The 13,670-nt window shown below is 44.2% G+C and overlaps 1 long non-coding RNA gene and 1 pseudogene across 1 annotated transcript; both read right to left on the bottom strand.

Annotated features, from left to right (window-relative positions):
• Positions 1 to 935: 935 nt before the first annotated feature.
• Positions 936 to 2,885, bottom strand: LOC136546436 (F-box/kelch-repeat protein At3g06240-like; annotated as a pseudogene).
• Positions 2,886 to 10,165: 7,280 nt separating this feature from the next.
• Positions 10,166 to 12,020, bottom strand: LOC136546437 (uncharacterized). The gene is made up of 2 exons (XR_010781353.1): positions 11,335 to 12,020; positions 10,166 to 10,562 (listed from the first exon to the last, which is right to left on the bottom strand). It is a non-coding gene; the product is annotated as an uncharacterized lncRNA (long non-coding RNA).
• Positions 12,021 to 13,670: the final 1,650 nt, after the last annotated feature.

Here is a 13,670-nt window from a genome sequence, read left to right as displayed (position 1 = left end):
TTAGGAAAAAATCTACTTAACCCTCCACCTATCAACCATGATCTACTTCACCCAAAACTATAAAATCGTCTATTTTACCTCCTGAACTTTTCAAAACCATCTATTTTAAACCCCCCCGGACGATTTTCGACGGTGGTTTACTACGGTGGTTGCTACAGTACGATGGTTTGATACAGTAACATGTGGTTTCACCTTTTCTTTTTTATTTATTTTCGCTGAATCTTTGAAAAATCATAGTAAATCATAGAAAAATCATAAAATAGAAAATCCAATTTTGTTGGACTCCACATGAGTAGATATACATAGTTAACATATAATGTGGTATGCTTTAGTACAAAGATTTTGTTGTACCTTTAGATTAATTAGAAAATCTAATTTTATCTGTAATTAATTAGAATTTATCTATAACTAAGTTATACATGGTCCAATGAGTACGAAATTTTTACTATAGTTCAAGCATACAATAATTAGCCTACCATAAAAATTTCACCATAATTGGACCACAGAAGCTGCAGCTATGAATTGTTCCAATTAATTACAGACAAAATTGGATTTTCCAATTAATCTAAAACTACAGCAAAAATTTTGTACTAAAGCATATCATATTATATGTTCATTGTGTAGATCTACTCATGTGGAGTCCAACAAAATTAGATTTTTCATTTTATAATTTTTCTGTGATTTACTATGATTTTTTAAAGATTCACCAGAAATAAATAAAAAAGAAAAAGACAAAAACACTGTCACTGTAGCAAACCGTCGTTACTGTAGCAAAGCCACCATCGAAAACCACCTGGAGGGCTAAAATAGACGGTTTTGAAAAGTTCAGGGGAGTAAAATAGACGGTTTTATAGTTTGGGAGGTGAAGTAGACCATGGTTGATAGGTGGGGGGTTAAGTAGACTTTTTCCATAGTTTTTACATGATTAAGCAGGTTCAAGCAGCTATAGCTTCCCCAGTTCCCCACGCTATATATGTTCTTTTATCCCAAGAAGCTACTTTTGACCTTAGTTTCTTTTTTTTCAAAAAAAAAAAAAGAAACACATGATCCTTGTATTGTTGAAACTTTATTTGTTGTAAAGTTCTTCCCAAGCAATTCATAAGAATACAAGTTATTGTCACAATGTTGAATCAAGATCTTATCTCCATTAACAAAATGTAGTCTTCGGGCAAAAGTTGAATACTGTACATATGGCTTCACCTTTGATCCACAGTTCCATTTAGTGCCCAGACCTGCAGCTTACAAATAAGCACTCTGTCCAAACTGTGAGCAGTTGATACACATACCTTCCCGTTGATCTCTGTGACCCAGTAATTATGACCATCACCAAATGCCCAATCTTCAAGCTCAACCGCTGGCAGCTGTATCTGTGCAAAACTTTCTTCCCCAAGATCAAAGGACATAACTGCATGCTTCCAATTAGATCCCCCGTCTTCAATAAGCCAATACATTGTACCATCAACAATAACTACTCCGGATTTTTTCACACAGTTCAAACTTAGAGCTTCTGGAGTTACAATATCTTTCCATTTCTCATCACCAGTGTGTAAACTTGAAGGATATTAAATCTGTCTTCAGTAAAGGGACCAATCTCCTGACAAAAATGTATAACCTTGTATTCTTTAGTGACTGGGTGAAATCCAAATCTGTAGAACGAAAAGTGGTCATCCTTTAAGCTTTTTGTAGGCTTCTTTAGATGCAGACATTCACCAGTTGCAAGGTTGGCTATCTTGAGAGTTGATGTAGGTGTGTGTAAGCAAAGAAGTCCATTGCATGTACTGCAGAGATCATCCGGCCCAATCACTGGCGCTGCCCATGTTGACGGTGACCAGGCTTCGTCAAAGATAACAGCATCACTAGGGCGCAGCGTGCCTGAAGTCGACCCTTTTGGGGAGAACAGGACTGTACAGGTTGATACATGCTCGAGGTGTGCCATGGCAAACTGCGAATCTCGGATGATGATACGCCACAACTTGCAGACACCAGCAAACAGCTAGCTGGGAGCCTCAAAAACACCTGCTCAATGAGTTCATAATGCATTTTTCCTTTTTCGCCTGCTTTCTAGTGCTTCTCTTAGAAGCCATACTAACCACAATTCAGCTTGTGTTCGTTAAGACAAAAGCTTCTTAAGGCACAGATCCTTTTTCAAAGCAGCAAAAACACTCCTGCAAAATGCATGGAAAGATTTGACCAGATATGTACTGCATGGAAGATTGAATTAAACAACAACACTGTATATCAGAGTTACAAATACTTACATTATTTGTTCACAAGCAAATAACACGAAATCTATGAAAGGTTAACTTACTTACAAATTTTAGCTTCTCATTGCTCAAAGAGTTGTTTCAAGGGCTATAGTGAACAAAACTCTACTCTCAACATTTATCTTACACTGTCCAAACTATGACAAAAGAGTTGTTTAAGAAATTATGACTAGAGAAATTTAAAGTAAAAGTCCTAACCACAATAAAGCCCTATTGCACAATCAGAATTTCTGTTCTCACATAGATTCCCCACAATAAAAGCCCTATCCGCTACTTCATTCCTCTATTTTTCCCTCATAGATTCAGCACCCCTCCAGTTCTCTCCGTCATGTGCCAAAAGATTTCAACTAATACCCCTTTTCTGTGCTCCGTACCAAATGTATACGCATTCAGCATTCTCTGAAGCGCGCCTCGACTAACCCTAGCCCAACAGAAATGCAGAATAACGGTGGAAGGGGAAAAACAAGAAAGGCGTCCCGACGGATAATCAGGTCCGGAGAAAAAATACTAAATGGAGGGAACTTACGAGCGCTATCAGGCTAAATCCACCGCCGCCATGTTCTCCTTGTCCGGTTGTCCTCGCTACGAAGGAGCTAAGGCCTTCTCCAACCCCGCTTTTTTACATTAGCCCCAAGTGGATCGGATAAAAAAAAAAGTAGGCACTTTGTCGTAATAATTTATAAATTTACAGAAGTTACGTATGCTTGGAGAGAAGGTGGTCCATACTTTGTACCTTACTGGTACTATCTGGCGACCGCAGTTCGGCTCGGTGTTCTAGCGTCTCCGCGTCTGACCAGGAGGGAGGAGTGGTGACTGGTGAAGGTAGCTCGTATATGGACCAAACAAAAGGCCGCCTAGAAGGCTAGCACCCGACAAATTTGGTCAACATCAAAGCCCACCTAGACCAGCAGCGACTTCGTCCATGGTCACGGGCTTGCGGCCCAGCAACGAGGCCGAGCGGCTCGGATGTAAATACGTTTTCGTTCTGGGGCGATTTGGATTACAGGTTGGATCAACCAAAAGCAACGGTATCGATTCACGCCGTGAACGATTGACGAGCTAAAATAGCCCAACCAAACAGCAACCACCAAGCGAGTGCTTGCTTTGCGTAGGTGTGGGCACGGCACCTCAGCAGAATACTCGCCAGAAGCCTTACAATTATCTACTGAATCATGCCTTCGGGCAAGCGGTGCAGGTTTACGTGTTTCTTCTTTAATTAATTTGTTGTTTGAACTTCCATCGTTCCTACAAGTGGAAGCTGCAAATTACCTCATCTGGCAGAAACTGCAATAACTCCTTGTCTTGCATGCCCAGACCCCAGACGTTTGTAGTTTAGCCCACAGAGTAGTTCGTGCAGGGGATACCAGCTTTACAAAGGTAAAGTAGACCAGAGATTGGCTCAAACAGAAGGCTTAGGCAAACGGAACAAGTTCACTCTCTAACACTCCCTCTAAGCAGCGTCACTAGAGAAGCAAAAGTCATTACACGCCGAGCCGCAGCACGCACAAGGCGATGTCCAGTTCTTCACCTAGCCGATGGCAGCAGCCTGCAATGATAACCATTGCTTATAGGGTGTTTGGTTGGTGAAATGATGTGGTCTATCGCCATCTGACTCTCTAGTTTTTTATTTTGTTTGTGAAATAGAATGAGTTGATCCATGACCGAATAAGGTTATTCCATCAAATTTGAGGAATGGATTCATAATGCATCACTCCATCAAGAACAAGTTGATTTTTCAAACTAAACACATCATTAATCTCTCCATCTAGCGGTCCTAGTCCTCCGCCTTGAGCAGATTGCTCTATTTTTGCAAGAAAAATAGTGAGCGATACACTCCCACTCCGGGTATTACTAGGTTCATAAATATATTATTGCAGTAAACCATATGAACGGATCTTTGTGAAAATAAAATTAACCTTTGACTGAATTGAAGAGGTTTGCACAAAGTCGATACATGTTAACCTTCAGAGAGTAAGTGCGTCAGATGCCGTACGCAAAAACGACATCGTGCACACATGAGCCACAAGTTCTTGGATTAGAGGCGATTCCGCCGTTAGTTCGTGTTTTATCCATTTATGTGAAGAACATTGTGGTTAATCCTGGTAGGATTTGATCCCCTTGAGAATATGCACATATCACATTCAGAGGCATGCAGCACAAATTAAACAAAAGGAAAAGAAACATTGAGGCCCGCTTGGTGCACAAAGAGGATTCACAAGCGCCCGCTTTCGACTCCGGAAGGCCTGACCGAGGAGGAACGGCGCCCGCTTCCGACTTCGGCCCGTCTCTCCGACTGGAGCGCTCGCTTCGGTCTCCAACCCACCTCCGGACAGCCTCTCCGACCGGAAGGCCAAGCCAAACACCGTTTCCGACTCCGACCCGCGTCTCTGACCGGGGTTGCGTCAAACTCCTGCTCACTGTTCTTCTCCAACTGGCGCAATCAGAGCCGATTGGGACCAACCGAACGGGGACGCCCTCTCGGAAAGGACCAGGAAACGGACAAAGAAAGTAAGGCAGGGTGCACAAGTCAAACCGCAATACCAGGGACCGTACCATGTGCACCTGCCAGACAGTACCATGCGACCTCCCTGGCATGACAGAACCCAAGCAGTGTTGTAGGCGCCGACATTTTTCCCTACAGTGTTGTGGGCGCCATCAACTCCCATACCAGATAAATACGGTAAGGCTCCCCCCACGTGCCTCTGAGGCATCAACAATATTGTGGGCGCTGGTATTTACCGTACTGAGCGAACATGGTAAAACAGTGTGGCAAACACCGACATCTATCATACCTGAAGAAGACGACGCAACCTCCCACATGCATCTGACATTAAACAGTATTGTGGGTGCCTACCATCATCTTGTACTCGCTAGCGTGGGCAGCAAGACTTAGCAGCATACGTACTCTCTCCCTCTTCATCTATAAAAGGGGATGCGCTCTCTCCCAAAAGACAGTTGATTCAGATCGATCAAGTTCACTAGTACAAAATAATAGAACCACCAGGTTCAAACCTTGAGCACACGCTCGAATACATAGCACATAGCGGAGCTCCTGTCACTCTCGGTCCCTCTGACCAAAGTCCGACCGGACCTCTTGTACCCCATATCTTTCTCCTTCTCGTTTGTAACCCCACTGCAAACTTCAAGCACCTGATCTTAGGAATAAAGTCATCGATCGACTCAAACTGGACGTAGGGCACGTTGCCTGAACCAGTATAAACCCTGTGTCATTGAGTGCTAGGCTACCTCCGATCACAACGTACGATAAAACTATAAATATTTACATGTTGGTCACTTTCTGCACCGACATGTTCTCTTATACAAATTAGAATTAAGCAAGTTATTACTAAGCCTGCTGTACATTTCATTTAAATGAACTCAAAGACAGCAAGTGTCGTTTATGCTCAATGATTCTATGTATACAAATATAAATGCAGATAAAAATAGGTTATTCAAACAAGAGAAGAAAAGAACATTTTCTTTCATGGAAACTGAAGAATAATAGTTAAGACCAAAAGATTTGCACAAAAGAAAGTTTAGTTCAGAATTTTTTAGTGCAATTTCTTTAGTTTAGAAATTGGTTACCATCCATAATATATACAACAACAACAAAGCCTTTAACTCCCAAACAAGTTGGGTAGGCTAGAGTTGAAACCCAGCAGAAGCAATCAAGGTTCAGGCACGTGAATAGCTATTTTTCAAGCACTCCTATTTAAGGCTAAGTCTTTGGGTATATTCCATCTTTTCAAGTCTCCTTTTATTGCCTATCCAAGTCAACTTCGGTCTTTCTCTGTCTCTCTTCACGTTACTATCCTGGCTTAGGATTCCACTACGCACCGGTGCCTCTGGAGGTCTCTGTTAGACATGTCCAAACCATCTCAACCGGTATTGAACAAGCTTTTCTTCAATTGGTGCTACTCCTAATCTATCACGTATATCATCGTTTCGAACTCGATCCCTTCTTGTATTACCGCAAATCCAACGCAACATACGCATTTCCACGACCCTTATCTGTTGAACATGTTGTCTTTTCGTAGGCTAACATTCTGCACCATACAACATAGCAGGTCTAATCGTCGTCCTATAAACTTGTCTTTTAGCTTATATGGTGCCCTTTTGTCACATAGGACACCAGATGCTTGACGCTACTTCATCCACCCTGCTTTGATTCTATGGCTAACATCTTCATTAATATCCCCGTCTCTCTGTAGCATTGATCCTAAATATCGAAAGGTATCCTTCCTAGGCACCACTTGACCTTCCAAACTAATATCTTCCTCCTCCCGAGTAGTAGTGCCGAAGTCACATCTCAAAGCCGACCCTTGATGTAGTCCTATCCTAATATCTTCCTTCTCCGCACAAAGCACCTATTGATGTCATCAAATGAGTCATCCAACTGAAAGGTTGTGTCCGTATTTTCATCATTGAACAATTTGTCAAAATACTCTTGCCATCGATGTCGGATCTCATCCTCCTTCACTAAGAGTTGCTACTTTTCATCCTTAATGCACTTAACTTGGTTGAAGTCGCTTATCTTTCTCTCACGAACCTTAGCCATCCTATAAATGTCCTTCTCTCCTTCCTTCGTACTCAAATGGTGGTAAAGATCCTTGTACGCTCTACCCTTTGTCACACTTACAGCTCGCTTTGTAGTCTTCTTTATCACCTTGTACTTCTCTATGTTGTCCACACTCCTGTCATGGTACAAGCCTCTATAGCATTCTTTCTTCTTCTTAATAGCCCTTTAGACTTCATCGTTCCACCACCAAGTATCTTTAGCCTCGCCTCCACTTCCTTTGATTACTCCACACACCTCTGAGGCCACCTTTCGAATGTTGGTTGCCATCTTCTTTCACATGTTGTTTATGTCCTCTTCTTCCTTCTAAGAGCCCTCTTTGATAACCCTTTCCCTAAATACCTCTAACGTCTCCTCTTTCAGTTTCCATCACTTTGTTCTTTTAATCTTAGCTTGTTTATCCCTACAGGCACGGACCTGAAAACGAAAGTCTTCCACCAAAAGCTTATGTTGAGAAACAACACACTCCCCTGACATCACCTTGCAACCCAAGCATGCTCGTTTATCCTTTCTTCTTGCGAGGACAAAGTCAATCTGGCTAGAATATTGTCTGCTACTGAAGGTCACTAGATGAGATTCTCTCTTTCTAAAGAAAGTGTTGGCTATCATCAGGTCAAAAGCTACTACGAAGCCCAGAACTTCCTCCCCCTCCTGATTCCTACTACCATACCAAAAACCTCCATGAACTGCCTCGAAACATGCGCTTGTAGTACCTACATACCCATTAAGATCTTCTCCTACAAAAAGCTTCTCACTACTAGGTACAACTCTAATCAGACCATCTAAGTCTTCCCAGAACTATCTCTTAGCACTCTCGTCGAGGCCTACTTGGGGGCATACGCACTAATTACGTTCAAGACCATATCACCAACGACAAGCTTGACTAAAATAATCCTATCTCCTTGCCTTCTCACTCCCACTACAACATTCTTGAGGCTCTTATCAATCAAAACTCCTACTCCATTTCTATTCGCGACTGTCCCTGTGTAACAAAGCTTGAAACATGTATTGTCCACCTCCTTCGCCTTCTGACCCTTCCATTTAGTCTCTTGAACGCATAATATATTTGCACGCCTCCTAGTCGCGGTATCAACTAATTCTCTTAATTTACATGTAAACGACCCTACATTCTAACTACCTAAACGGATCCAAGCACTTGATCATCACCATGGCATCACTATCATCATGTCATGATTTTCATTTGCTTCACCACTTGGAATGTGCTACCTATCTCATGATCACTTGATAAACTAGGTTAGCACTTAGGGTTTCATCAATTCACCAAAACTAAACTAGAGCTTTCACACGCCACTGGCAGTATCTGAGGTAATCGAACATCGAGAGCTTCATCTCCAGTCCCTCAAACAACATCTTGCTGTTGCTCAGAATAGGATGAAGACAATGGCAGACAAGAAACGTTCCAATCTGCAGTTCCAAGTGGGTGACATGGTGCTGCTTAAACTGCAACCTTACACTCAGTCTTCTATCGCCAACACACCATACCCAAAAATTGGCATACAAGTACTTCGGTCCTTACAAGGTTCTTGAGAGGATTGGCATGGTAGCTTATCGCTTGGAGTTGCCAGCAGAGAGTAAAATACATGACGTCTTTCTTTCCCAGCTTAAACCATTTCTTGCAGATTATACACCTGTGTACTCTGAATTACCGGTGACCACAGATCTTGAGGTGGCTGCAGCAACGCCAGAACAGATCATGGATCGCCGGCTGGTGCGCAAAGGCAATGCAGCCATTCCACAGGTGATGATTAAGTGGTCCAACATCCCTGGGAAGATTACCATGTGCTACGCAAGCGTTTTCCAGAAGCCGCTGCTTGGGGTCAAGCAGGAACTTCGGCGGGGGGAGGTGTCAAGCCTGTGTCTGATGAAGAGTGAGATGGCGCCAAGAAGCAATACGTATTCATAGTAGCCATGGCGTAGTCTTAAGAAGGCGTTATTTACATTTCTGTATTGTGGGACCTGATGGTCAGAACCCTTATGTAATAAGATCTGAACTGTGAATCGGGGAGAACTATTCCTAATCTGAAAAATACAGAACCGAGAACAGAGGAACCTTCCTCGTCTTGTCCCGGCGATCGCCGGCGGCCACGGGGCATGACAAGGACATATGACACCAATGCACAATCTCTTCAAACTTCAGGTGTAGAAATATTTTGAGGAAGCATGTTCTCTTATACAAATTAGAATTAGCAAGCTATTACGTAGCCTGCTGTACATTTCATTTAATGAACTCAAAGACAGTAAGTGTCGTTTATGCTCAATGATTCCATGTATATGAATATAGATGCAGATAAAAACAGGTCATTCAAACAAGAGAAGAAAAGAAGACTTTCTTTCATGGAAACAGAAGAATAATAGTTAAGGCCAAAAGATGTGCACATTTTAACTCATGGCTGCCATGAGGGGAGATAACAAAAACATCTGCTTGTGTTTTGAGAAAATAAGTATCTTGCGTGTGGCAAATGACATCATGGCAGAAATGAGTAACAAGAAAAAGAAAGGTACTGCAGAAAAGATAATTTAAAGCTACATAAACCTTTACCTGACAAAAATCATCTGCGATTCTGACTAATTTCTCTTCTGATCATGCTAATTATGTCTTCCTGTGCCCGCTCAAAGACCTATAGGGTCATTAGCTTTGTCAATTTGGCATAATTAAAAAGTGCTAACAATACTCGATACAACATGCCAGCACACAGCACCTTGAATCTATCTTCTATTCCATCTCTATACACCTCCAACTTCTTCAAGTTCTCCATTATCCCTACCCAATTAAGCCAACGAGCAGTAGTTGGATGCTTGACACTCAAGCAAGACATTAGTTAAAATCTATGCATATCACCGGTCTTTAAATTGATAGAAACCATTCGAGACAATATAAGAAAATGAGATAATTCCATCTCTATTTCAATATACCATTACCTTAACTCGACTATCTGGCATATTCTGCAAGATCCGATCAATTTCCATGCTTACACGCTGCCGAATCACCTCATTTGGCAAGCGTCGTGCAATTTCCTAGGATTCTATGCGCACATGTTGTGCAACTTCCTAAAATTTGGCCATTTAGTAACTTGTAATACATTCAAGCAAAGCAGGTATTTGTCAAGGGTAATGATATAATAGCAAATATAATAGCATACGAAGCTCCTCGTATCGATAAATTCTTCTCCACATTTTCTCTAGGTTGAAATCCCACTGCCACGACTTCCATTTTTTCAGTTTCCATCCCCCCTGCCTCTTTGGGCTATGCACAACAGCAGCCTTTGCATATAAATCTAAACGCACAAGTGACTTCACACAGGTATAGAATTGCAAGTCATCCTTTCCGATGTAACTCAAACCTAACAGCTTAACCATCTTGCTAGATTCAATCTCAAAGTTCTTCCCATGCAATTCATAAGAATACAAGTTACTATCACGATGTTGAATCAAGATCTTATCTCCATAAACAAAATGTAGTCTTGGATGATGATGCGCCACATCTTACAGACACCAATGCAACGCAGCAAACAGCTAGCTGGGAGCCTCAAAAACACCTGCTCAATGAGTTCTCTCGGAAGGGAGTTCATGATGCATTCTTCCTTTTTTGCCCGCCTTCGAGTGCTTCTCCTAGAAGCCATACTAACCACAATCCAGCTTGTGTTTGTTAAACAAAAGCTTTTTAAAGCACAGATCCTTTTTGCAAAGCAGCAAAAGCACTCCTGCAAAATGCATGCATAGATTTATTGAATTAAACAATAACACTATAAATCAGAGTTACAGAGTACAGACACTCAAGCAAATAACATGAAATCTATCAAAGGGTTAAATTACCTACAAGCTTTAGTTTTTCATTGCTAAAAGAATCCACTAACGAAACTGAAGTTTTTTTTTTCTACCATACATGGTCCTTTCAAGGGTTATAAAGAACAAAACTCAGAAGAAACTACTCTACTCGCATTATTTATCTGGAGTTGTTTAAGAAATTATGATTGAGAAATTTTAAGTAAAAGTCCTAATCACAATAAAGCCCCATCGCACAATCAGAACTTATGTTCTCACATCAGCAGCCGCTACTCAGCCTGTTCGTTTGGCTGTGGCTTGTCGTAAACGATTGTAAATTTCCAGCCGGAACAATATTTTTCTCTCACACAAACCAGCCCGCAGTACTTCTTCACGAACCAGCAACAATATGAACCAGCCATCCGAATATTTTTCCCACATAGATTCAGCACCCCTCCAGTTCTCCCCGTCATGTGCCAAAAGATTTCAACCAACACCCCTTTCTGTGTTCCCTACCAAAACCAAATGTACAAGCATTCGGCATTCCCCGTCGCGCGCCTCGACTAACTCCAAGCCTACCAAACCCTAGCCCAACAGAAATACAGAAAAAATAGTGGAAGGCGAAAAACAAGAAAGGCATCCCGACGGGCGATGGATAACAAGGCCCGGAGAGAGAGAGAGAGAGAGAGAGAGAGAATGGAGGGAACTTACGTGCGCTATCAAGGTGAATCCGCCGTTGCCATGGTCTCGTTGTCCCCGCCGCGGCGGAGCGAACTGGCGACCGCAGCTCGGCTCGGTGTACTTCTGGGAACCAGGTCGTCTGCAGTTGGCCAGCTCGACTTGTCTCTGCTGTCGCTCGATATCTGGCCGTTCAGTGGTATCCAACGACACAGCATTTGCGCTGTCTCCACACTGCTCGCTGGGCTTCGATATCAGCACGGCGCAAGCAGGTCAGCTGCGTGAGCTCCACGAGCGCGGAGGAGGCGACGGTAAGGCTACGGCGCAAGTTCCTTGGTCGACGACGCGAGCTCGAGCAGCAGGGCCCATGGCCGGCGCAGGCGAAACATCTGGCTGCAGCGCGAGCTCCATGGTCGGGGGCACGAGCTCGAGCTGTCAATCAGTATGGTCATGGCCGGCACGGGCGCAACATGGCCGCGGCGCCGGGGCGAGAGAGGGAACAGCCGGGCTTTGGCGTGAGCTGCACGCTCCACGCTGGGCGGTGCGAGCTCCATGGCTAGTAGGTCTCGGTGGGTGAGCATGAGGATGGCAGCCCGATCCGGTGTCGCACCTAACGAGACGGGAGCACCGCGGCGCTCAGGTGATGCGCCCGGCGATGACGGAGGAGCCGCGTGGCCTGGCCTAGGGAACGAGAAACGGCGGCGGAGGCGGAGGTCGGAGTCGCGAGGGGTAGAGCCGTGCGGGATGGGCTTACATGGACCCGGTTGGAGGCCTGTTAGATTAGCTTCTTTTGAGCTGACGGTTGGATCAGATAGAAACGGCGTGGATGAATAACTGCAGACACAAGTCCATCCGGGCAACTGTAGAGGATCTCTGGAAGGAGTGGAGTGTTCGTCGGACCATATATGGACCAAACAAAAGGCCGCCTGGCATTCGATAAATACGGTCCATCAAAGCCCACGTAGACCAGCAGCTACTTCCTTCATTCCACACGGGCTTGCGGCCCAGTAACGAGGTCGAGCAATGCGTTTTCATTCTGCGTCTAGCGATTTGGATTGGTGTTGCTCAAAAAAAAAAAGAAAAAAAAAACGATTAGGATTGGTTGGGGTTGCACTATACTGTATGGGCGTATATGTATGTATGGCTGTACCAGCTCAGCCGGCCGCAGTTTCGCTGACAGTTGCCCCAGTTTCGATGCTTGCGCTGTCGTCGGCGTCGAGGCACAGGTAACCAGCGGCGTGTGCTCCAACATATATACACTACTGTAAGTGATAAATTAAATAACGGAAATGCAAATACAAAAACGCGCACGGTATAAGGATGCAACCCGTATACCCTGCCCTCCCACTGCCCGCACTCCTCTCCCCCTCTCTCTCTCACACCGGCGACCCGCGCCCCACCGGCTCCTCGCGCCCGGGCATGGCAGATGCGGTGGCGGCGGGGGCTAGGTAGGCCTCCCCTTCTCTCTCTCCTCTCTCCTCTTAGATCGGGTTAGGGTTCCGACGAGCGCTCCCTTCTTCTTCTCCAACTTCAGTGGACTATAGAATGGTTGGCTGGGAGAGACAGGCAGGCCAGGCAGTGGGGATGGTCGATGGACGGCTTAGGGGAGCTAGCGGCGGTAGGGACGGTCGGACCAGGTCGAGGCGGTGGAGGCTCGTCGGAGCTAGAGAAAATGGTGGGGGAGGAAAAGAGGACAGTCGCCGCGGGCGCTAGGGTTCGGCGGTGGCCGGCGGCGGGGGCGAGGGCGTCGGAGTCGGGAAATAAAAGATGTGGTCTATTTTTTTTCTTTTTTGGCAACCAAAATTATTTGTTTCCCAAATTGGAGTGTGCACGCGGAAAGTGCATTTACTGCACGCCCATGCTATAGTAACATCCATTAAATAAACCATGCATACTTCCATAGGGTGATAGCACGCACAACGATGCATGTGTCTGCACCGCCAAGCAAGGCCGCGTCACTTTAGAGCAAGTCTAATAAACAGCCGACTGTTGGTCTATATGAAAACTTACAGCCAATCTATCAGACCATTCATATAATAGTTAGTCCGCTTACAACCCACTTGCACTACTAGGAATATCCACTTCTATAACAATCAGCTTTCATCACTGAAGAAGCCAAATTCGTCGTAATTTCAATTTTATGACGAAAAGTGAATCGTCATAGAAGTTGCATCATTCTTGCAATTCTATGACGATTCTAGAAATTCGTCATAGAATTGGATAGATCTATGACGAAAACTGATCGTCATAGAACTGCTTTGACATGCGTGCCAGGGGACAGCCACGCTGATGGGTGCTTCCGTTAGAGATACTTTCCACGTGTACATGCTATAGCCGGTTGCATTAAAAATAGTTCGGGTACGTGTCAC

This window comes from Miscanthus floridulus, chromosome 3 (genome assembly GCF_019320115.1).
Source record: "Miscanthus floridulus cultivar M001 chromosome 3, ASM1932011v1, whole genome shotgun sequence".
NCBI lineage: Eukaryota > Viridiplantae > Streptophyta > Magnoliopsida > Poales > Poaceae > Miscanthus > Miscanthus floridulus.
The sequence above is the reverse complement of the archived record's forward strand: the minus strand, read 5'-3'. Positions and strand labels throughout refer to the sequence as shown.